The sequence below is a fragment of the Oncorhynchus gorbuscha genome, linkage group LG08, assembly GCF_021184085.1.
Source record: "Oncorhynchus gorbuscha isolate QuinsamMale2020 ecotype Even-year linkage group LG08, OgorEven_v1.0, whole genome shotgun sequence".
Taxonomy (NCBI): domain Eukaryota; kingdom Metazoa; phylum Chordata; class Actinopteri; order Salmoniformes; family Salmonidae; genus Oncorhynchus; species Oncorhynchus gorbuscha.
Genome location: NC_060180.1, coordinates 18,881,397 through 18,905,803, shown reverse-complemented (window position 1 = coordinate 18,905,803; position 24,407 = coordinate 18,881,397). Strand labels below are relative to the sequence as shown.

Below are 24,407 nucleotides of genomic sequence, written 5' to 3'. Positions count from 1 at the left end.
TGTGTGTGTGTGTGTGTGTGTGTGTGTGTGTGTGTGTGTGTGTGTGTGTGATTTTTCATCAGACTTCTAGCTGTGTGTGAGCTGTAGGATGCTCCACCTGAGAGGCCTTGTCACTGTCGCCAACAGATGAGCCCTGATACCTTCCATCATTATTTATCTCTCCATCACGCTCCATCCTTATCTCATCTGTCTTCTGAATGACGACCTCTGCTGCCAGAGGACCTGGCCCTAGCCACTGATTTTTAGTGTGTGTGTGTGCTTGAGCATTTGCGAGGAGGAAGGCAGGAAAAAGTCTGTTTGATTGTGAGTTACACGTATGACCCGTGTGTGTAGCGCTGGGCGACTATAACGATTTAATTCAAATGAGTTTTTGCGCGATATTCCAAATACCTATATTGCAAGAATCAAGTCTTTTTTTAGTTGTTGTTTTTATTCGTTTTTATTAGCCTTCCCATTTACACCCGAGATCTGTGTGTATATATAATGACAAGATGCTCATGTCTCCATCCTAACAATGGGAGCTGTCTCAAAGGCGGGAAGGCCGGCGACAAGCTTAGGTCCAAAAGAAGCCCATAGAAGCAGATTGGGCTCTTTTTTTTTACAGATTTTGGTGAGAGTGAAACCTCTTCCTTCGCTGCTTACTCTCGGTTTACACACACACACACACACACACACACACACACACACACACACACACACACACACACACACACACACACACACACACACACACACACACACACACACACACACACACACACACACACACACACACACACACACACACACACACACACACTAAGCCCCTCCCCCTGCATCTCACAAAGATGATATATCACATCTCACTGACGAGCAATTTCAACTCGCTATTTGCATTTGATGTTTGGTCCAACAGAATCGGTCGTATGCACACTGAAACACGTTGAGACATCATTTTATTTTAATAGAGAAGTTAACCTACCTAACGATACCCTTTTTATGTCTCAACAGCTCAAATTGTGGGCAGACCAGACACTACTAAAACAGGAGTATCAATGAACATTGATTCTGGAAAATAAATGCTGAGTTTGTCGCAAGAGGCATTGATGTACCACATATCGCTAGCAGCATTTTAGCCAAAGACTGTTATACTAGCTGTTTAGTCTCTTTGTATAAATGTGCAATAAGCATACAACTATTGTATAAGGACTTGACAACTCGTTCTCATTCTGAGAAACAAGGTAGGCCACTTGATTTCAACATCCGAACAAAGTTGGCAGGCTAGCACGCTGTTTAAAACAGTTGGAGACAGACAGAACGGTGTGTTCATCACAATTCAACTGTTCTACCAAGTTAGCTAGCATTGGCTAAACTTGAAATATAAAGATTAGCTGGCTACTCACTAGCACGTGGGCTTGTGCTTGAGAGATTGTTCATGAGACCAGTGTTATTTCTATAATGACTGCTACAAGTATTGAATCTGCATTATGCGTGGCTCTGGTTAAATTTGTAACAAAAAGGTAATTTTCATAGACTTGAAAGCCAGATCAGCGGTTATTGCAATAAAGCAGGTTAAACTATTTAAATAAAATTATGGAATTATTAGTGGGTCTTATGGTTGTGGAAGTCTTCTATTTAGCCTAGGTACAATTTCACAAGCCCTGATTTCATTAGATTATTGCTGACTGTTTGAAATGCAGTGTATTTGACCTTTAGTTGCACAACGAAGCTTATTTAGAGAGAACAAGAAAATATATATTTATCTCATGAATCACCCATAAATAAATAGAAATTGAGTTGATTTTTAGGCCATATCGTCCAGACCGACGTGTGCACGTTCATGTTATTATTACATGTATGAACTATGTGTGCTTGGTCATGTTATAAAAAGCCCGATCACATGCGACGTGTGCGGCTGACTGTCATGGCAGCATTCATCTTCAGATCAGTAGACTCCGGTATATCTGTACTCAGGTCATCAGACAGCGGTTTCCAAAGGGGGAAACATTTCACCCCTCAGCGACTCTATCCTCTGGCATTGTCATTCAGCTACACACACCACAATAGGAATGTCCTTGTTTGTATAATTGCTTCTCAAGTAGCTTTGTCTCTGAGTGAGGGAAAATTTGAATAGACTGTCATGCCCTGTGGTTTTGGGAAAAGATTGTCGTGTTTTCTTCAAGCGGGTTGGGATTAGTGGTAATTTGGAGAATACTCCAGGATGTGATTTGACAGAACTGTCAGTGTCTTCTGTCTTCCCATTGAGAATTATTGCTGTGACTGCATTGGGCCAGTAATCAAAAGGTTGCTGGTTCGAATACCAGCACCGACAAGGTGTAAAATCTGTCGCTGTGCCCTTGAGCAAGGCACTTGAACCTAATTGTTCCACATGCGCTGGGAAATGGTGAACATGGCCGTGTCCCCACTCCCTGCAGGTGTCTCAGGGGGAGTTGGGAGGTAACATATTTCTATTACACATCGCTCACTCTCCTTTTTTCTGTCTCTGTCGGCTCTGTCCCTCACCAGGGTCCAGTACTGCTATCATGGCCTTTCCTTTATATCAGCAGACTTACAAGTTTTCTAGTGTTTTCTCAGTATGTGTACTCAGAATCACAAATGCTAGGCCTAATTGAATGTACCCACATGTGGCTATTAATATTTAGAAGGAGGATGAGAGTACATTTTCTGTGAAATAATAAGTGCCTCAACGTGTGTGTGTGTGTGTGTGTGTGTGTGTGTGTGTGTGTGTGTGTGTGTGTGTGTGTGTGTGTGTGTGTGTGTGTGTGTGTGTGTGTGTGTGTGTGTGTGTGTGTGTGTGTGTGTGTGTGTGTGTGTGTGTGTGTGTGTGTGTGTGTGTGTGTGTGTGTGTCAGGTTAGAGTGGTGTGTGAGAGGGAGAAGAAGAGACGTAATTGGGATGTTTGGGTTGTCAGGTTTGGCCTTTAAGAAGAGAGACCGTGGGGGATGGATAGAGGGGTTGGGGGGGTGTAAGGGTCAAGAGAATATAGAGCATTGGGGACAAAGAGGGGGGTGGACTGCCAACAGTCAATAAAGGAGGACCCTGGGGCCAGGAGTTCAGAGGTCACCCATTTTGTTGTGTCTGCTTGAAGATATTTGGGGTGTCTGGCGGCAGCGTGGAAGCAAGGGTGTAATGACGAGCATGAGGCAACCGAGTGGTAATAGGCTGGACAGGAGTGTGTGTGTGTGTGTGCGTGCGTGCGTGCGTGCGCCTCTGTGGGTGTCAGTGGCGAGTGAGGCTACAGATACCTGCCAGAACAACTAGCTCTGGGTGTCTCTATCGCTATATAATTGAGCAGACATGTTGAAAGCTGGCAGCTCCTTCCACAGGCATCCGGGCTACCATTAAAACCCAGAGACACCGTCGTCATCATACTGCCTCTCTCTCAGCTACAGACGGACAGTACAGTCACCCAAAGGGCAACTGAAGCTAAAATGGCATCTAAACTCATCCTACTCTATCCCCGGCACTGCTTCTGACACACACACAATGCATAGTTTCTTTCTTTAAAAAAAATACCTCTACAACCTGGAGGTAGCAGGTAAAGGGAGAATTCAGTTGAGGATGTGACTGGTATTGGCCACCCCCAGCTGTTTTAAGTGGCTATGTGTAGTGTAAACACGCACGCAAATCAGTGGCTAGGGCCAGGTCCTCTGACAGCAGAGGTCATTTAGAAGAAAGATGAGAAGGATGGAGAGAGAGATAAATAATGATGGAAGGTATCAGGGCTCATCTGTTGGCATTTTCCGAGCAGTACATCTGCCCAGCAAGAAAGTGACTTGAGTTGTTTCTTTCTCAATTTCTATCTTTGTTTGAAATCAGCAAGTACACATCCTCTTTTCCTTTGAACATTTCCTGTTCTTCATTTTTTACTTATTTGTCCCTGTTCCCTTGGGTTTCTCTTTTCTGCTGCTTTCGTCATGCTCCCTCTCTCTCTTTGTCATCATTCCCTCCCTCTGTCATGTTACCCTCTTCTCTCCTTTCCATTCTGCCTTGGGCCAAAGGCTTGACAATATATAAACGTTACCGGGTAAATATATGAACAAAACGGGTTCCGCCACAGTTCAAGTAGGTGCCCCTCTTTCTTTCTTTTCTATTGAGCGTATGCACTATTTACAGCTACCCTCAATAAATAACAAACGCTAACATGCCTTAATCTGTTACTTGACCTTTGCTTAATTCCCCATTTGAAATGTAGAGTTAGTCGGCCTACATTCTCATCTTCCTTGTCATCAGGCTGGATTCGGGGGAAACATGTTTACCAACCTTCCTAAATGACTACGTTCTTGGCTTGTAGAATGTGATATTTTGTAACAGTGAGACTATTTCTGTACAGTGCGTATTCGTGGATGTTTGGTTCTCAGTCAGTTGATTTGTAGTGCAGCTGGACCAGAGGGACGATCTTCAGGGACAACTGTCCTGTTTGATAGAATGGATACGCAACACATCTTATTTTGTCCTGTTTGAATCTGCTCACACTGACTGAATGCATCTGCCTCTGTTCTTTGTTGAAGAGAACGATCCCATCGTCAGCTCTATACAAGTACAGTGTGAAATAACAGAATGGTTTATTAGTGGGAAAGGATGCAGCCTTGAGATCGGAACATGGTTTCTCTTTCAAAGCCAGTCCTTTAAAGCCAGTTCTAGCGTTCTCTCTCATCCTCCCCCTCTATATTATTGTGTGATAAAGTGCCTCTGAAAGGCCGACTCATTCTTAGGGGATCTGAGCAGATTTCTCATGCGTCATCTCCTGTTTCCTATGAGGGTAGAGCTGTTGACTGGTGGTGCTACATGTTTGCTCCTATTCCTCCCAGACCAGGCTACTAAATGCAAGGCTTTTAGCTCCAACAACACCAGCCCTGACATACACAGACAGGAGGATAGAATCGATCCATGTCTCCCTTACTCTCTTTGCCCCTCCCACGGTCCCTGTCTCTCTCAACCGCCTTTTTTTGTGTCCTCCCTCCTATTGCTTCCTCCCTCTTTCTTTGCCCATCTGCAGCTCTACCCCTCTCTCTTTCTCTGGGGTGTGTATTAGAGGTCGAACAAATAATCAGAATGGCCGATTAATTAGGGCTGATTTCAAGTTTTCATAACAATCGGAAATCTGTATTTTTTTGGTGCCAATTTTGCCGTTTAAAAAACAAAACCTTTTATTTAACTAGGCAAGTCAGTTAATTAAGAACAATGATGGCCTAGGAACGGTGGGTTAACTGCCTTGTTCAGGGGAATGATGACAGATTTTCACCTTGTCAGCTCGGGGGACCAATCTTGCAACCTTACAGTTAACTAGACCAACGATCTCTCATTGCACTCCACGAGGTGCCTGCCTGTTACGCGAATGCAGTAGAAGCCAAGATAAGTTGCTCGCTAGCATTAAACTGATCTTGTAAAAAAAAACAATCAATCAATCATAATCACTAGTTAACTACACATGGTTGATGATATTTCTAGTTTATCTAGCATGTCCTGTGTTGCATATAATCGATGCAATGCAGGGGGATGATTTAACAAAAGCGCATTTGTGAAAAAAGCACAATCGTTGGACAACTGTACCTAACCATAAACACCAATGCCTTTCTTAAAATCAATACACAGAAGTATATATTTTTAAACCTGCATATTTAGCTAAAAGAAATCCAGGTTAGCAGGCAATATTAACCAGGTGAAATTGTGTCATTTCACGCAGAGTCAGGGTATATGCAACAGTTTGGGCAGCCTGGCTCATTGCGAACTAATTTGCCAGAATTTTACGTAATTATGACATAACATTGAAGGTTGTGCAATGTAACAAGAATATTTAGACTTAGGGATGCCACCCGTTAGATAAAATACCGAACGGTTCCGTATTTCACTGAAAGAATAAACGTTTTGTTTTCGAAATGATAGTTTCCGGATTTGACCATATTAATGACTAAATGCTCGTATTTCTGTGTGTAATTATATTATAATTAAGTCTTATGATTTGATAGAGCAGTCTGACTGAGCGATGGTAGGTAGCAGCAGGCTCATAAGCATTCATTCAAACAGCGCTTTTGTGCGTTTTGCCAGCAGCTCTTCGCAAGCACAGCGCTGTTTATGACTTCAAGCCTATCGGCCTGGCTGGTGTAACCAATGTGAAATGGCTAGCTAGTTAGCTGGGTGGTAGCGTTTCAAACATCACTCGCTCTGAGACTTGGAGTAGTTACTGACGACTAACTTTTTTCCTCACCGTCCCGAAGTGAAAATTCAACTGTTCCAAACTGAACTTGAATGGTCCCAAAAATTAAAATACTTTTAATTTTTTATTTAAAAAATGTATATGCCAACATGGGTCTAGGTCATTTGCAGTGCTTTTAAAGTAATTGGTGTATTTCTGAGATACACACTCTACAGTCTATATTACATAAACTTAATTTGTAAAACCGTTTTGTCTCTTAATGAAAATAAGCAAACATCCATTACATTTATTAATTATAATTTATTAATTGAACATGCTAACCACATGTATACAATATATTTTTTTTATTTAACGTTTATTTTACCAGGTAGGCTAGTTGAGAACAAGTTCTCATTTACAACTGCAACCTGGCCAAGATAAAGCATAGCAGTGTGAATAGACAACAACACAGAGTTACACATGGAGTAAACAATAAACAAGTCAATAACACAGTAGAAAAAAAAGAGTCTATATACATTGTGTGCAAAAGGCATGAGGAGGTAGGCGAATAATTACAATTTAGCAGATTAACACTGAGGTGATAAATGATCAGATGGTCATGTACAGGTAGAGATACTGGTGTGCAAAAAAGCAGAAAAGTAAATAAATAAAAACAGTATGGGAATGAGGTAGGTAAATTGGGTGGGCTATTTACCGATGGACTATGTACAGCTGCAGCGATCGGTTAGCTGCTCAGATAGCAGATGTTTAAAGTTGGTGAGGGAGATAAAACTTCAGCGATTTTTGCAATACGTTCCAGTCACAGGCAGCAGAGAACTGGAAGGAAAGGCGGCCAAATTAGGTGTTGGCTTTAGGGATGATCAGTGAGATGCACCTGCTGGAGCGCGTGCTACGGGTGGGTGTTGCCATCATGACCAGTGACCTGAGATAAGGCGGAGCTTTACCTAGCATGGACTTGTAGATCGCCTGGAGCCAGTGGGTGACGAATATGTAGCGAGGGCCAGCCGACTAGAGCATACAGATCGCAGTGGTGGGTAGTATAAGGTGCTTTAGTAACAAAATGGATGGCACTGTGATAAACTGCATCCAGTTTGCTGAGTAGAGTATTGGAAGCTATTTTGTAGATGACATCGCCGAAGTCGAGAATCGGTAGGATAGTCAGTTTTACTAGGGTAAGTTTGACGGCGTGAGTGAAGGAGGCTTTGTTGCGGAATAGAAAGCCGACTCTAGATTTGATTTTAGATTGGGGATGTTTGATATGAGTCTGGAAGGAGTGTTTACAGTCTAGCCAGACACCTAGGTACTTATAGATGTCCACATATTCTAAGTTTGAATCATCCAGGGTGGTGATGCTAGTCGGGCGTGCGGGTGCAGGCAGTGAATGGTTGAAAAGCATGCATTTGGTTTTACTAGCGTTTAAGAGCAGTTGGAGGCCACGGAAGGAGTGTTGTATGGCATTGAAGCTCGTTTGGAGGTTAGATAGCACAGTGTCCAAGGAAGGGCCAGAAGTATACAGAATGGTGTCGTCTGCGTAGAGGTGGATCAGGGAATCGCCCGCAGCAAGAGCAACATCATTGATATATACAGAGAAAAGAGTCGGTCCAGGAATTGAACCCTGTGGCACCCCCATAGAGACTGCCAGAGGACCGGACAACATGTCCTCCGATTTTACACACTGTCTGCAAAGTAGTTGGTGAACCAGGCAAGGCAGTCATTAGAAAAACCGAGGCTACTGAGTCTGCCTATAAGAATATGGTGATTGACAGAGTCGAAAGCCTTGGGCAGGTCGATGAAGACGGCTGCACAGTACTGTCTTTTATCGATGGCGGTTATGATATCGTTTAGTACCTTGAGCGTGGCTGAGGTGCACCCGTGACCGGCTCGGAAACCAGATTGCACAGCGGAGAAGGTACGGTGGGATTCGAGATGGTCAGTGATCTGTTTGTTGACTTGGCTTTCGAAGACCTTAGATAGGCAGGGCAGGATGGATATAGGTCTGTAACAGTTTGGGTCCAGGGTGTCTCCCCCTTTGAAGAGAGGGATGACTGCGGCAGCTTTCCAATCCTTGGGGATCTCAGACGATATGAAAGAGAGGTTGAACAGGCTGGTAAATAGGGGTTGCGACAATGGCGGCGGATAGTTTCAGAAATAGAGGGTCCAGATTATGAAGACCAGCTGATTCTTACGGGTCCCGGTTTTGCAGCTCTTTCAGAACATCTGCTATCTGGATTTGGTTAAAGGAGACGCTGGGAGGCTTGGGCGAGTAGCTGTGGGGGGGGGGGAGTTGTTGGCCGAGGTTGGAGTAGCCAGGAGGTAGGCATGGCCAGCCATTGAGAAATGCTTGTTGAAGTTTTCGATTACCGTGGATTTATCGGTGGTGACAGTGTTACCTAGCCTCAGTGCAGTGGGCAGCTGGGAGGAGGTGCTCTTGTTCTCCATGGACTTTACAGTGTCCCAGAACTTTTTGGAGTTAGAGCTACAGGATGCAAATTTCTGCTTGAAAAAGCTGGCCTTTGCTTTCCTGACTGACTGCGGGTATTGGTTCCTGAGGGCAGTCAGGTCTGCATATCTGGGCTATATCTGTTCTTAGTTCTGCATTTTTTGATGGTGAGGAAGTTACTTTTAAAGAATGACCAGGCAGGTCAATTAGAAAGGCCTGCTTGGAGAGGTGTTTTAGGGAGCGTTTGACAGTGATGAGGGGTGGTCGTTTGACTGCGGACCCGTAGCGGATACAGGCAATGAGGCAGTGATGTATTTGGAGGGCCAGTTGGTCTAGATGACGTCTATGAAGGTGCCCTTGTTTACATTTACATTTAAGTCATTTAGCAGATTTTTACAGATGTAGGTTTGTACCTGGTGGGTTCCTTGATGATTTGTGTGAGATTGAGGACATCTAGCTTAGATTGTAGGACTGCCGGGGTGTTAAGCATATCCCAGTTTAGGTCACCTAACAGAATAAACTCTGAAGCTAGATGGGGGGCGATCAAAGAGAGAACAATATTATTGTGAACTGGTTACTGAATAAACCTAAGTTAGACATTTCAATCCACCACCAGCTGCCCCATTAAACAACATAACACAACAATATACAAAGAAGAAAGTGTGTGTGTTACCCAGCTTTCACTTTCTCTGCTTCACCCTCCCTCTTCAGTCAGTGAATAATGGTCGCCTTGACCTTTTTCAGTACCACCACTTGCTAACGGCCAGGGTCTAAAATGTACTTTTTGGTACACAGCCACTGTGTGGCAGGTAGATTTAAAATTCTACCAGCCGCTCAGATTTTTTACCAGCCAAAATATTTCTCTTGCTTAAATTACAACAATAAAACACCAAAAAATGGATGATCATGCTTTTGTAATGTTTCTAAACCAATAATTGTGTTACTAGTAAGAAGTAATGTGGTATAATTGTTTAATTACATTTTTTGTGACCTGAGTCTTTTAATCCCCTTGTTCTGGTCGAATTGAACCGGTAAATTTTCTCCGAAAAATTTATTTAATTTAATCTGATTGTCATAAGGTTCCATGACTTTATCCACACAGGGCATCTGAACACACAAAATACATTTTGATGATTTTCATTATATTTTGGGTGTTTTTGTTTAACTATTGTACACCTGTGGTGTTCCCGGTCAAAAATGACCAGTCATTAGAAATGAATGGGTGAGACTACAATTAGTGTATAAAATTGAGTTCAGGCACATGCCCAGACCTCCACATGCATGTGTGTTCTTTGAACACTTACTCACACACACACACACACACACACACACACACACACACACACACACACACACACACACACACACACACACACACACACACACACACACACACACACACACACACACACACACACACACACACACACACACACACACACTTTGTGCTACTGCCCGAAGAAAAACAAGTAAGTGCTCCTGATGACAACCCTGCACAGGGATGTTGCTGTGACTACCAGGGAGCCCAACGCTGTCCTGGATTACAACAGAGGGGGAGTTGACAACCTTGATAAGGTATGTTACTTTGTATCTTTCAAGTCTCGTGTACTTTTTTTTTCTATTACCAGATTGTTTTATCTGCACCATAAAAATATGACATGCTGTTGTTTGGTGAAATGCTCATTGAATTTGTGAACAATATGGAGTCAATTATATTCATTTGAATATGTAAATAGGTTTTACATGTGATAAATTAAAACAACACTTTGATGCAATTTTTCATGTTACTATGCAAGACATAAAATAATGAGTACATACACGTGATATTTTATTTATTGATCATTGCACTTTTGCAGGTTCCTGTCACATACTCTTGTAAGAGGATGACGGCATGTTGGCCCATGGTGGTGTTCTTCAACATCCTAGATGTGTCGGCCTACAACGAGCTTGTGGTGTGGATGGAGGTGAATCCAGGCTGGAAGTAGGGGAAATTCTTCAAGGGGAGACTATCCCTAGAAGAGTTGGGAAAAGCCATGGTGGCACCCCTCATTCAAAGGCGCCAACACCTTCCTCCAACACCATCCTCTGCTGGATTGGTGATAGATATACAAGGGCCAGATGCACGATATACGGCCACCAGACAGAAGAGACAAAGGGAAGAGGTGCAATCTGTGTGCACCAAGAGATGTTAAAACGAGCATTATGTGCCATAAATCCAGTGCATATATTTGCAAGGCACATGCAACAACCGCTGCGTATTGTACAACATGTGCATGAGAACACACAACATGGAACCACCACTGATTGACAGATTGTGAACATTTTTATGTTTTTGTTAGTAATACTGTTATTGTTACTGTTGTTGTTTAATGTGTTCCAACATTAATTTTGTAATATGGTCAAGTTTGCAAGTTTTGGGCCTATGTCCTTTCTTTACTACTAAAATCATGGCGGGCAGTTTTGACCAGGAACACAACAGATGTTATTTTCTACCACTATTTAAACATTTGAAATGGTTTCAAAACAAATGTCCTTGTTTAACTTTGACACAAAGTAGTCTGATAAATAGCACAATGTTTCATCTGAGTATTTGTTAGTCAAAATAATCCATACATTATGCTTTTTTAACTCAAAAACTGGTTGTTTGAGCTCAGGTCAATGAGGCCTTACAGCCCATAAATAGCAAATAGAAGTTCAAAACGTGTAATGTTCACCATAACTTAAGTTGATAAAAAAAAAGATCTAACACGGCATTAGGTGATAATATATGGATTTATAATCAGCTATAATGGGGCAGTCATTTTGGACCGGGAACACAGAATGAATGAACATGAAACGAACACAACGGGAGGGTTAACCAACATATATATGACAGATGAGACAAAACTGTTCATCTTCCCTCTAAAGCGGGAGGTTCCCATGGTGATGCCACTCCAATCATGTTTGTGCCTGTGAGACTGACTAGTATCAGCGTTGCTTCTCCTTCCTAGCAGTTGAAACTCAAACATCCGAAAAACAACCTAGCTTGTGAACCAAACAATGAAAATAGCCAAGGAACACAAGGAAAAAATTCTCACTTCAGTAGACTTCCGTTTGAAGTAGAAGAAAGTAACATTTATGCCTGAGCGCAGTGCTTCTAAAAATGAATCTGTCACTCCGCTCTTCACGTGCGCACGCCAGGCAGTGCTGCAGCGCGAGGCTGAAGTACTTGGCACATTTTAGTGTGTACATTTGTTTCAGGTCAGGGAGATACAACCATATTCACTAGAATACTATAGTAGCTAGCCATAGTCTTCAAACAATGCAAATGCCACAGTAACTACCGGGCACAAAACATCCGCTCCGGCCCCGCAGACAAGCTAGGAGAGAGTCAAATGTGTATGCTAATAGGCTTATTTACCCAACATTGGAATATATTGTGATATATTGTAATATTATACTTTTCCATAAGCTAAATAATGACATATAGAATGCCTAGCCAACCATATCATTGTTTGAAACCTGGACGTTTTGCATAGCCTATTTTACCCTGCTTTTAATAACCTTTAGCCAAAATCCGAACATAGGGAAAAAAGCTGCGATTTCTTGGTTTGCCGTTGAAACCAGCATTTCTTCTTCTACTGTCCAAGGGCAGTAAAACACAATCATGTTGTTGCATCTTCAGATGTTCCTTCTTTCTATGTTTCTACCATTAGGCTGCATATCCGTTGCTGTCGCATTATAGAAACCGCTCGTATCAAGTGTGCCTTCTGGGAATGGTGTTCTCGGGTAATATTATCACGCATATGGCCGAGACGAGTGAACACATTGCTGCGCTTATAATGTGCATTATTCATAGTTTATCAACTTTTAAGATAAATGTTGTGATCTGTTTCATCAGCCTCGTCTTTGTGTTTAAACATTTTAGTATGGAACCAATGTTCTATGCGTTTGATATTTTTCTGGCCTATCATCCCGCAGCTGTGCCAACGTCTGTTTTGAACTGTCCCAGACACCTTTTTTAAAGGACGACCTTCATTTCGAGCCTTGTGTGTGTGCATGTAGGGGACAATTAATACGTTTCTGTGTGCGTTTCTCCCTGTCCCTCACCTTCCTTCAGTCCCACTTCCTTCCCCAGTGACACACATACAGCTTAAAATTATATTTCTTCCATTTCCCCATCGATATACATGCGTGGGTGGGTGGGCACGCTCCTGGCAAGTCGATGGAAACACACTAACCAATGCTCTTAGTTTGGCTTTGTGAGGCACCCTGCTGTCTGTCTGCATGGATGGATGGGCTGGCTGGCTGGCTGTGTGTGTGTGTGTTTGCAATTGTGTACATTATGTTAAGTGTGTCTGTCTGTCTTTTTATGTGTGTGTGTGCATGCAAAAGTATATGTATCTGTGTGATGACCATTGCAGTTACAGTGTATTTGCTATGCTGTAGAGCATACGGAATATGTGCATGACTAGCTGTGACAGATGATTGATCCAGTGCTATTAAGGGCCCAGAATGGTCCTCTGAAGGCTGCTGAGATCAGACTGTGAAGCAGTAACACACTGATAGAGGGAGAGGGACCTCCCATTAGCCAATCAGTTAGTGGCCTTATGGCTGAATAGATTGATAATTGACTCCCCCCACCTCGCCCTGGGGAATGGAGGAGAGGGAAGGGGGGTCACGAGAGGGGTCGAGGGAGAAACAAAGGGAGAGGATATTGAGTGATGTGAAGGGAAGAAGAGAGTGTGTGTCATGAGGAAGGAAGAGGGAGGTAGGAAGTGGAGGGGCAGGCTCTGAATCCAGGTAGTGTGAGGGTCCTAGGCCTGGAGGAGTATGTGCACAAGTCTGGTGTTCTTCAGTTGTTCTTTTAGGTGATAGTTAAATTTGTATATATATATATATACTGCTCAGAAAAATAAAGGGAACACTAAAATAACACATCCTAGATCTGAATGAATGAAATATTCTTATTAAACACTTTTTTTCTTTACATATTGAATGTGCTGACAACAAAATCACACAAAAATTATCAATGTAAATCAATGTTATCAACCCATGGAGGTCTGGATTTGTAGTCACACTCAAAATTAAAGTGGAAAACCACACTACAGGCTGATCCGACTTTGATGTAATGTCCTTAAAACAAGTCCAAATGAGGCTCAGTAGTGGGTGTGGCCTCCACGTGCCTGTATGACCTCCCTACAACGCCTGGGCATGCTCTTGATGAGGTGGCGGATGGTCTCCTGAGGGATCTCCTCCCAGACCTGGACTAAAGCATCCGCCAACTTCTGGACAGTCTGTGTTGCAACGTGGCGTTGGTGGATGGAGCGAGACATGATGTCCCAGATGTGCTCAATTGGATTCAGGTCTGGGGAACGGGCGGGCCAGTTCATAGCGTCAATGCATTCTTCTTGCAGGAAATGCTGACACACTCCAGCCACATGAGATCTAGCATTGTCTTGCATGAGGAGGAACCCAGGGCCAACCGCACCAGCATATGGTCTCACAAGGGGTCTGAGGATCTCATCTCGGTACCTAATGGCAGTCAGGCTACCTCTGGCGAGCACATGGAGGGCTGTGCGGCCCCCCAAAGAAATGCCACCCCACACCATGACTGACCCACCGCCAAACCGGGTAATGCTGGAGGATGTTGCAGGCAGCAGAACGTTCTCCACGACGTCTCCAGACTCTGTCACGTCTATCACGTGCTCAGTGTGAACCTGCTTTCATCTGTGAAGAGTACAGGGCGCCAGTGGCAAATTTGCCAATCTTGGTGTGCTCTGGCAAATGCCAAACATCCTGCACGGTGTTGGGCTGTAAGCACAACCCCCACCTGTGGACGTCGGGCCCTCATACCACCCTCATGGAGTCGGTTTCTGACCTTTTGAGCAGACACATGCGCATTTGTGGCCTGCTGGAGGTAATTTTGCAGGGCTCTGACAGTGCTTCTCCTGCTCCTCCTTGCACAAAGGCGGAGGTAGCGGTCCTGCTGCTGGGTTGTTGCCCTCCTACGGCCTCCTCCGCATCTCCTGATGTACTGGCCTGTCTCCTGGTAGCGCCTCCATGCGCTGGACACTACGCTGACAGACACAGCAAACCTTCTTGCCACAGCTCGCATTGATGTCCCATCCTGGATGAGCTGCACTACCTGAGCCACTTGTGTGGGTTGTAGACTCCATCTCATGCTACCACTAGAGTCAAAGCACCGGCAGCATTCAAAAGTGACCAAAACATCAGCCAGGAAGTATAGGAACTGAGAAGTGGTCTGTGGTCACCATCTGCAGAACCACTCCTTTATTGGGGTTGTCTTGCTAATTGCCTATAATTTCCACCTGTTGTTTATTCCATTTGCACAACAGCATGTGAAATGTATTGTCAATCAGTGTTGCAGTGGACAGTTTGATTTCACAGAAGTGTGATTGACTTGGAGTTACATTGTGTTTAAGTGTTCCCTTTATTTTTTTGAGCAGTATATATATATATACATACGCTACCGTTCAAACGTTTGGGGTAATTTTTTTGTCCATTAAAATAACATCAAACTGATCAGAAATAGTGTAGACGTTGTTAATGTTGTAACTGACTATTGTAGCTGGAAACTGCTTTTTAAAATATGTTTTATGTACGTCTATGTAGATATTTCAGAGGCCCATTATCAGCAACCATCACTCCTGTCTTCCAATGGCACGTTGTGTTAGCTAATCCAAGTTTATCATTTTAAAAGGCTAATTGATCATTAGAAAACTCCTTTGCAATTGTTAGCACAGCTGAAAACTGTTGTTCTGATTAAAGAAGCAATAAAACTGACATTCTTTAGACTAGTTGAATATCTGGAGCATCAGCGTTTGTGGGTTCGATTACAGACTCAAACTTGCCAGAAACAAAGCTTTTCTTCTGAAACTCGTCAGTCTATTCTTGTTCTGGGAAATGAAGGCAATTCCACATGAGAAATGACCAAGAAACTGAAAATCTCGTACAACGCTGTGTACTACTCCCTTCACAGAACAGCACAAACGGGCTCTAACCAGAATAGAAAGGAGTGGGAAGCCCCGGTGCACACCTGAGCAAGAGGACATGTACATTAGTGTCTAGTTTGAGAAACAGATGCCTCACAAGTCCTCAACTAGCACCTTCATTAAATAGTACCCGCAAAACACCAGTCTCAATGTCAACAGTGAAGAGGCATCACTAATATATTATTTATATAATGAAATCATGTAGTAACCAAAAAAGTGTTAAACAAATCAAAATATATTTTATATTTGAGATTATTCAAAGTGGCCACCCTTTGCCTTGATGACAGCTTGGCATTCTTTTAACCAGCTTCTCTTGGAATACAGTCTTGAAGGAGTTCCCACATATGCTGAGCACTTGTTGGCTGCTTTTCCTTCACTTTGTAGTCCAACTCATCCCAAACCATCTCAATTGGGTTGAGGTTAGGTGATTGTGGAGGCCAGGTCATCTGATGCAGCACTCCATCACTCTCCTTCTTGCTCACATAGCCTTTACACAGCCACAGTTGGGTCATTGTCCTGTTGAAAACACATTGACACACAATGTCCCCAATCACTGCCCTGGGACATTGGGATATATTCATTATTTTTTGACCAGAGGAAAGAGTGCCTCCTACGAGCTCTCTAACACCACAGGTTAGTGTTAGTCTGATGCTCTATGTTAGAGAATGGGTCATAGCTCTAGCCACGGTCTTCTGTGTTGATTCTGGTGAGCAGCCAGCTCTGATAGCCAGGGTTTGTTTGAGCTGCACTATCAATATTAGGATAGCCACTGGATCTGGGAGCAGAGGTCCTACTAGGGGACTCTGATACACAACATATACTCAGTATGTGACTTGTCTATGAATTCTGGTTAACTAAGGTGTTGTGTGAGATTCGTTTTGGTTCCCACTTGTGTACATATGTTTTTATTTCACTGGTTTTAGATTAAATGTGATTAAATGTGTTGTGTCGGTCCTCTTGCGCTGTTCCCCCCGGTCCCCCCTCCCACAGAGGAGATGGCTGCGGTCTCTCTGAGCACTATGAACCATTTCAAATGGGATTCTGGGTGGTAGAGAACAAAGGAGCCACCCTCTGTACTGTGTTGCTCATATACACATACACAAAAGGGAGAGTGTCATTGTAGAGCTGTGATGAATCCCCCTAGACAGAATGCACGCTGGGTTTCACATGACCACGTGGGTGATTATTTGAATAGTTGAATCTGTTGTGTAAGAGCAGTGCTAGCTGAAGGAGAAACACTGTTCTGGTACACAAAGTCCTTTGATTTGGTCTATCATGATATTCCTAGTTTAGGAGGGGTGGTGGAGGTAAACAAATGCTAACCCAATGCTTTGCCTACCTCCTCCTTTCATAAATTTCCATGTGGGAGTTTTCATGTGTTTGTTTGCATTGAAGGCTGTTGCTGTTGAGAGGCGGAGGCAGCCTTCCATTGACCAGATACATGCCTAGCTAAAGCTAATAGTTACCATGATGGTGCTGCCTTACCTAGCAGGGCTGTCCATCTGCCTGGCCTTGACCCTCAATTTGTCCCTTCTACAGGCCTTCTGAGACTGACGGACAGACAGACGCAACACGCCTGAGGGACAGACACAAGGACAGCCAGCACCAGAGGAAGTCTCCACAGCAACAAGAGGTCAGAGACTCTAGGTGTATTTACATCAGATTTGCAACTTTTCTGTGTACACTAACCTTGGATATGGTGTGGCCAAAGTCACATTCCTGCTTCATGTGTGAGTGCATTTATTAAACATACCGTAAATACCATAGTATATAGACACACAAAATGGCAATTCAAACTATACAGGAGCTTCTCATCTAAACCATATTGCACATAGTGTTGCACACTTGATTAATGCAATGGTTCACAAATGTGTGGATATTTTAAAATCCTCCGGAGGTGTAGTGTGCTAGACCTCTCATCATTAGAACCGCTGGGCCTCGAGAGACCCCCCTTCAAGCTAGTGAGGTGTCATTCTGACAGCAACTTTCTAACAGTGTAATTATAATGAACAAAAATATCAACGCAACATGTAAAAATGTCAAAAATTTTACTGAGTTACAGTTCATATAAGGAAATCAGTCAATGGAAATAATTTTATTCGGCCCTAATCTATGGATTTCACAAGACTGGGAATACAGATATGCGTCTGTTGGTCACACATTCCTTAAAAAATGGTAGGGGCATGGATCAGAAAACCAGTCAGTATCTGGTGTGACCACCATTTTCCCACATGCAGAGCAACATACCTCCTTCGCATAGAGTTGATTAGGCCTGGGAAATGTTGTCCCACTTCCCTGCAATGGCTGGAACACGCTGTCGTTCACATCGATCGAGAGAATCCTTCTAGTGGTTAGAGCGTTGGACTAGTAACCGTAAGGTTGTAAGTTCAAACCCCCGAGCTGACAAGGTACAAATCTGTCGCTCTGCCCTTGAACAGGCAGTTAACCCACTGTTCCTAGGCCGTCATTCAAAATAAGAATTTGTTCTTAACTGACTTGCCTAGTTAAATAAAAAAATAAAACATGCTCAATGGGTGACATGTCTGGTGAGTATGCAGGCCATGGAAGAACTGGTACATTTTGAGCTTCCAAAAATAGTGTACAGATTCTTGAAACATGAGGTGATGGCGGCGGATGAATAACATGACAATGGGCCTCAGGATCTCATCACGGTATCTCTGTGCATTGAAATTGCCATTGATGAAATGCAATTGTGTTTCGTTGTTCGTAGCTTATGCCTGCCCATACCATAACCCCACCGCCACCATGGGGGCACTCTGAACGTTGACATCAGCAAACCGCTTGTCATTGTGAGGCCGGTTGGGACGTACTGTCAAATTCTCTAAAACGACATTGGAGAGGTGGCTTATGGTAGAGAAATTAACATTTAATTATCTGGCAACAGCTCTGGTATCAGCATACCAATTGCACACTCCGTCAGGACTTGAGACATCTGAGGTGTTGTGTTACAAAACTGCATCTTTTAGTGTCCTTTTATTGTCCCCAGCACAAGATGCACCTGTGTAATGATTATGCTGTTTAATCAGCTTCTTGATATGCCACACCTGTCAGGTTTATGGATTATATTGGGAAAGGAGAAATCCTCACTAACAGGGATGTAAATGAATTTCTGCACAGCATTTGAGAGAAGAGCTTTTTGTGCATATTAAACATTTCTCGGATCTTTTATTTGAAACATGGGACCAACACTTTACATGTTGAGTTTATATCTTTGTTCAGTGTTGTTGTCTTTGTTGCAACTATGAAACAGAAAGCATATGTTTTGGAACACGGTCACAGCTTAAGTAAAAAATAAAATAGAAAACCACCAACCACCAAGACGCACGGCCAAATGGGGAAAACATCAGTAGCCTAAACACAATAAGTGCCAAGTGTGCTTGATAAATAGTGAAAATCAGCACAAAAGCCAAAATGGCACAATAATGAATGCGTCCTTATGAGAGCAGTCAGAAATAGTCAATTATTGTCAGCTCATGCTTACATTTTGTGCGTCCTGCGATCAGTTGGATTTCATTTAGCTGTTATCCCTTGTCGACACACATCTTTGTCACTTTCACTTGCTTGACTCACTTTGACATACCTTCGTTTGGTTGTAGTGCATAATAGTCTCCGGTTTTCTCTCTGTCCCTATCGGTGTGCTCATTGTACTGGTGACAGAAATGTTCTTTCTTTCCTTGTGAGTTTTGCCTTGTCATTCTTCACCACCGTACAGCGGCTGTGCAGGTGCCTTATTTTGCGCAGAGGGATGGTGCTCCCTTCTCACTTTGTTCATGGTGCCGACAAGGCTTGTCTTCTTGGTAAGCAACTTGTTCGCCAATGACAGTGAAGTGAAGAAATGATCCATGGTGACATTTCTCCCCATGCCAACGTAAGTTCCACAAGCCCTGGTTACCACATTCTCTGACACTTGCTCAATTGCCACCCGATGTTTTCCCAGATATGGAAAGACGTTCAGCATGTACAATTACCCACACTCCCACTGTGTAGCCCACTTCAGCATGTACAATTACCCACACTCCCACTGTGTAGCCCACTTCAGCATGTACAATTACCCACACTCCCACTGTGTAGCCCACTTCAGTATCTACAATTACCCACACTCCCACGGTGTAGCCCACTTCAGCATGTACAATTACCCACACTCCCACTGTGTAGCCCACTTCAGCATCTACAATTACCCACACTCCCACTGTGTAGCCCACTTCAGCATGTACAATTACCCACACTCCCACTGTGTAGCCCACTTCAGCATGTACAATTACCCACACTCCCACTGTGTAGCCCACTTCAGCATCTACAATTACCCACACTCCCACTGTGTAGCCCACTTCAGCATCTACAATTACCCACACTCCCACTGTGTAGCCCACTTCAGCATGTACAATTACCCACACTCCCACTGTGTAGCCCACTTCAGCATGTACAATTACCCACACTCCCACTGTGTAGCCCACTTCAGCATCTACAATTACCCACACTCCCACTGTGTAGCCCACTTCAGCATCTACAATTACCCACACTCCCACTGTGTAGCCCACTTCAGCATGTACAATTACCCACACTCCCACTGTGTAGCCCACTTCAGCATGTACAATTACCCACACTCCCACTGTGTAGCCCACTTCAGCATCTACAATTACCCACACTCCCACTGTGTAGCCCACTTCAGCATCTACAATTACCCACACTCCCACTGTGTAGCCCACTTCAGCATGTACAATTACCCACACTCCCACTGTGTAGCCCACTTCAGCATGTACAATTACCCACACTCCCACTGTGTAGCCCACTTCAGCATGTACAATTACCCACACTCCCACTGTGTAGCCCACTTCAGCATGTACAATTACCCACACTCCCACTGTGTAGCCCACTTCAGCATCTACAATTACCCACACTCCCACTGTGTAGCCCACTTCAGCATCTACAATTACCCACACTCCCACTGTGTAGCCCACTTCAGCATCTACACTCCCATTAGCCCACCCACACTCCCACTGTGTAGCCCACTTCAGCATGTACAATTACCCACACTCCCACTGTGTAGCCCACTTCAGCATGTACAATTACCCACACTCCCACTGTGTAGCCCACTTCAGCATGTACAATTACCCACACTCCCACTGTGTAGCCCACTTCAGCATGTACAATTACCCACACTCCCACTGTGTAGCCCACTTCAGCATGTACAATTACCCACACTCCCACTGTGTAGCCCACTTCAGCATGTACAATTACCCACACTCCCACTGTGTAGCCCACTTCAGCATGTACAATTACCCACACTCCCACTGTGTAGCCCACTTCAGCATCTACAATTACCCACACTCCCACTGTGTAGCCCACTTCAGCATGTACAATTACCCACACTCCCACTGTGTAGCCCACTTCAGCATCTACAATTACCCACACTAGCCCACTGTGTAGCCCACTTCAGCATCTACAATTACCCACACTCCCACTGTGTAGCCCACCCACTTCAGCATCTACAATTACCCACACTCCCACTGTGTAGCCCACTTCAGCATCTACAATTACCCACACTCCCACTGTGTAGCCCACTTCAGCATCTACAATTACCCACACTCCCACTGTGTAGCCCACTTCAGCATGTACAATTACCCACACTCCCACTGTGTAGCCCACTTCAGCATGTACAATTACCCACACTCCCACTGTGTAGCCCACTTCAGCATGTACAATTACCCACACTCCCACTGTGTAGCCCACTTCAGCATGTACAATTACCCACACTCCCACTGTGCCCACTTCAGCCCACTTCAGCATGTACAATTACCCACACTCCCACTGTGTAGCCCACTTCAGCATGTACAATTACCCACACTCCCACTGTGTAGCCCACTCAGCATGTACAGCATGTACAATTACCCACACTCCCACTGTGCATGTACAATTACCCACACTCCCACTGTGTAGCCCACTTCAGCATGTACAATTACCCACACTCCCACTGTGTAGCCCACTTCAGCATGTACAATTACCCACACTCCCACTGTGTAGCCCACTTCAGCATGTACAATTACCCACACTCCCACTGTGTAGCCCACTTCCCACAGCCCATCAGCATGTACAATTACCCACACTCCCACTGTGTAGCCCACTTCAGCATCTACAATTACCCACACTCCACTGTTAGCCCCTTCAGCACTCCCACCACTTCAGCTCCCACTGTGTAGCCCACTTCAGCATGTACAATTACCCACACTCCCACTGTGTAGCCCACTTCAGCATCTACAATTACCCACACTCCCACTGTGTAGCCCACTTCAGCATGTACAATTACCCACACTCCCACTGTGTAGCCCACTTCAGCATGTACCCACACTCCCATTACCATGTACACCCACACCACTGTGTAGCCCACTTCAGCATCTACAATTACCCACACTCCCACTGTGTAGCCCACTTCAGCATCTACAATTACCCACACTCCCACTGTGTAGCCCACTTCAGCATGTACAATTACCCACACTCCCACTGTGTAGCCCACTTCAGCATCTACAATTACCCACACTCCCACTGTGTAGCCCACTTCAGCATGTACAATTACCCACACTCCCACTGTGTAGCCCACTTCAGCATGTACAATTACCCACACTCCCACTGTGTAGCCCACTTCAGCATGTACAATTACCCACACTCCCACTGTGTAGCCCACTTCAGCATCTACAATTACTGTGTGCCCACTTCAGCATCTACAATTACTTCCACTCCCACTAGCCCACTTCAGCATCTACAATTACCCACACTCCCACTGTGTAGCCCACTTCAGCATGTACAATTACCCACACTCCCACTGTGTAGCCCACTTCAGCATGTACAATTACCCTCCCACACTCCCACTGTGTAGCCCACTTCAGCATGTACAATTACCCACACTCCCACTGTGTAGCCCACTTCAGCATCTACAATTACCCACACTCCCACTGTGTAGCCCACTTCAGCATGTACAATTACCCACACTCCCACTGTGTAGCCCACTTCAGCATGTACAATTACCCACACTCCCACTGTGTAGCCCACTTCAGCATGTACAATTACCCACACTCCCACTGTGTAGCCCACTTCAGCATCTACAATTACCCACACTCCCACTGTGTAGCCCACTTCAGCATGTACAATTACCCACACTCCCACTGTGTAGCCCACTTCAGCATCTACAATTACCCACACTCCCACTGTGTAGCCCACTTCAGCATGTACAATTACCCACACTCCCACTGTGTAGCCCACTTCAGCATCTACAATTACCCACACTCCCACTGTGTAGCTTCAGCACTACAATTACCCACACTCCCACTGTGTAGCCCACTTCAGCATGTACCACCCACACTCCCACTGTGTAGCCCACTTCAGCATGTACAATTACCCACACTCCCACTGTGTAGCCCACTTCAGCATGTACAATTACCCACACTCCCACTGTGTAGCCCACTTCAGCATGTACAATTACCCACACTCCCACTGTGTAGCCCACTTCAGCATCTACAATTACCCACACTCCCACTGTGTAGCCCACTTCAGCATGTACAATTACCCACACTCCCACTGTGTAGCCCACTTCAGCATGTACAATTACCCACACTCCCACTGTGTAGCCCACTTCAGCATGTACAATTACCCACACTCCCACTGTGTAGCCCACTTCAGCATGTACAATTACCCACACTCCCACTGTGTAGCCCACTTCAGCATCTACAATTCCCACTGTGTAGCCCACTTCAGCCACACTCCCACTGTGTAGCCCACTTCAGCATCTACAATTACCCACACTCCCACTGTGTAGCCCACTTCAGCATGTACAATTCCCACTGTGTAGCCCACTTCAGCATGTACTACCCACACTGTGTAGCCCACTTCAGCATGTACAGCATGTACAATTACCCACACTCCCACTGTGTAGCCCACTTCAGCATGTACAATTACCCACACTCCCACTGTGTAGCCCACTTCAGCATGTACAATTACCCACACTCCCACTGTGTAGCCCACTTCAGCATGTACAATTACCCACACTCCCACTGTGTAGCCCACTTCAGCATCTACAATTACCCACACTCCCACTGTGTAGCCCACTTCAGCATGTACACTCCCATTACCCACACTCCCACTGTGTAGCCCACTTCAGCATGTACAATTACCCACACTCCCACTGTGTAGCCCACTTCAGCATCTACAATTACCCACACTCCCACTGTGTAGCCCACTTCAGCATGTACAATTACCCACACTCCCACTGTGTAGCCCACTTCAGCATGTACAATTACCCACACTCCCACTGTGTAGCCCACTTCAGCATGTACAATTACCCACACTCCCACTGTGTAGCCCACTTCAGCATGTACAATTACCCACACTCCCACTGTGTAGCCCACTTCAGCATGTACAATTACCCACACTCCCACTGTGTAGCCCACTTCAGCATGTACAATTACCCACACTCCCACTGTGTAGCCCACTTCAGCATGTACAATTACCCACACTCCCACTGTGTAGCCCACTTCAGCATGTACAATTACCCACACTCCCACTGTGTAGCCCACTTCAGCATGTACAATTACCCACACTCCCACTGTGTAGCCCACTTCAGCATGTACAATTACCCACACTCCCACTGTGTAGCCCACTTCAGCATGTACAATTACCCACACTCCCACTGTGTAGCCCACTTCAGCATGTACAATTACCCACACTCCCACTGTGTAGCCCACTTCAGCATGTACAATTACCCACACTCCCACTGTGTAGCCCACTTCAGCCTACATTACCCACAC

General features: G+C 44.7%; 1 protein-coding gene across 1 annotated transcript in view; it reads left to right on the top strand.

The window, feature by feature from the left end:
* The window catches only part of LOC124041280 (bifunctional heparan sulfate N-deacetylase/N-sulfotransferase 2-like), a 191,564-nt gene that overhangs the window by 122,986 nt on the left and 44,171 nt on the right, over positions 1-24,407 (top strand). The window contains 1 exon segment of the mRNA XM_046358688.1: positions 17,131-17,224. The gene's annotated coding sequence lies outside the window, so the exon portion shown is untranslated.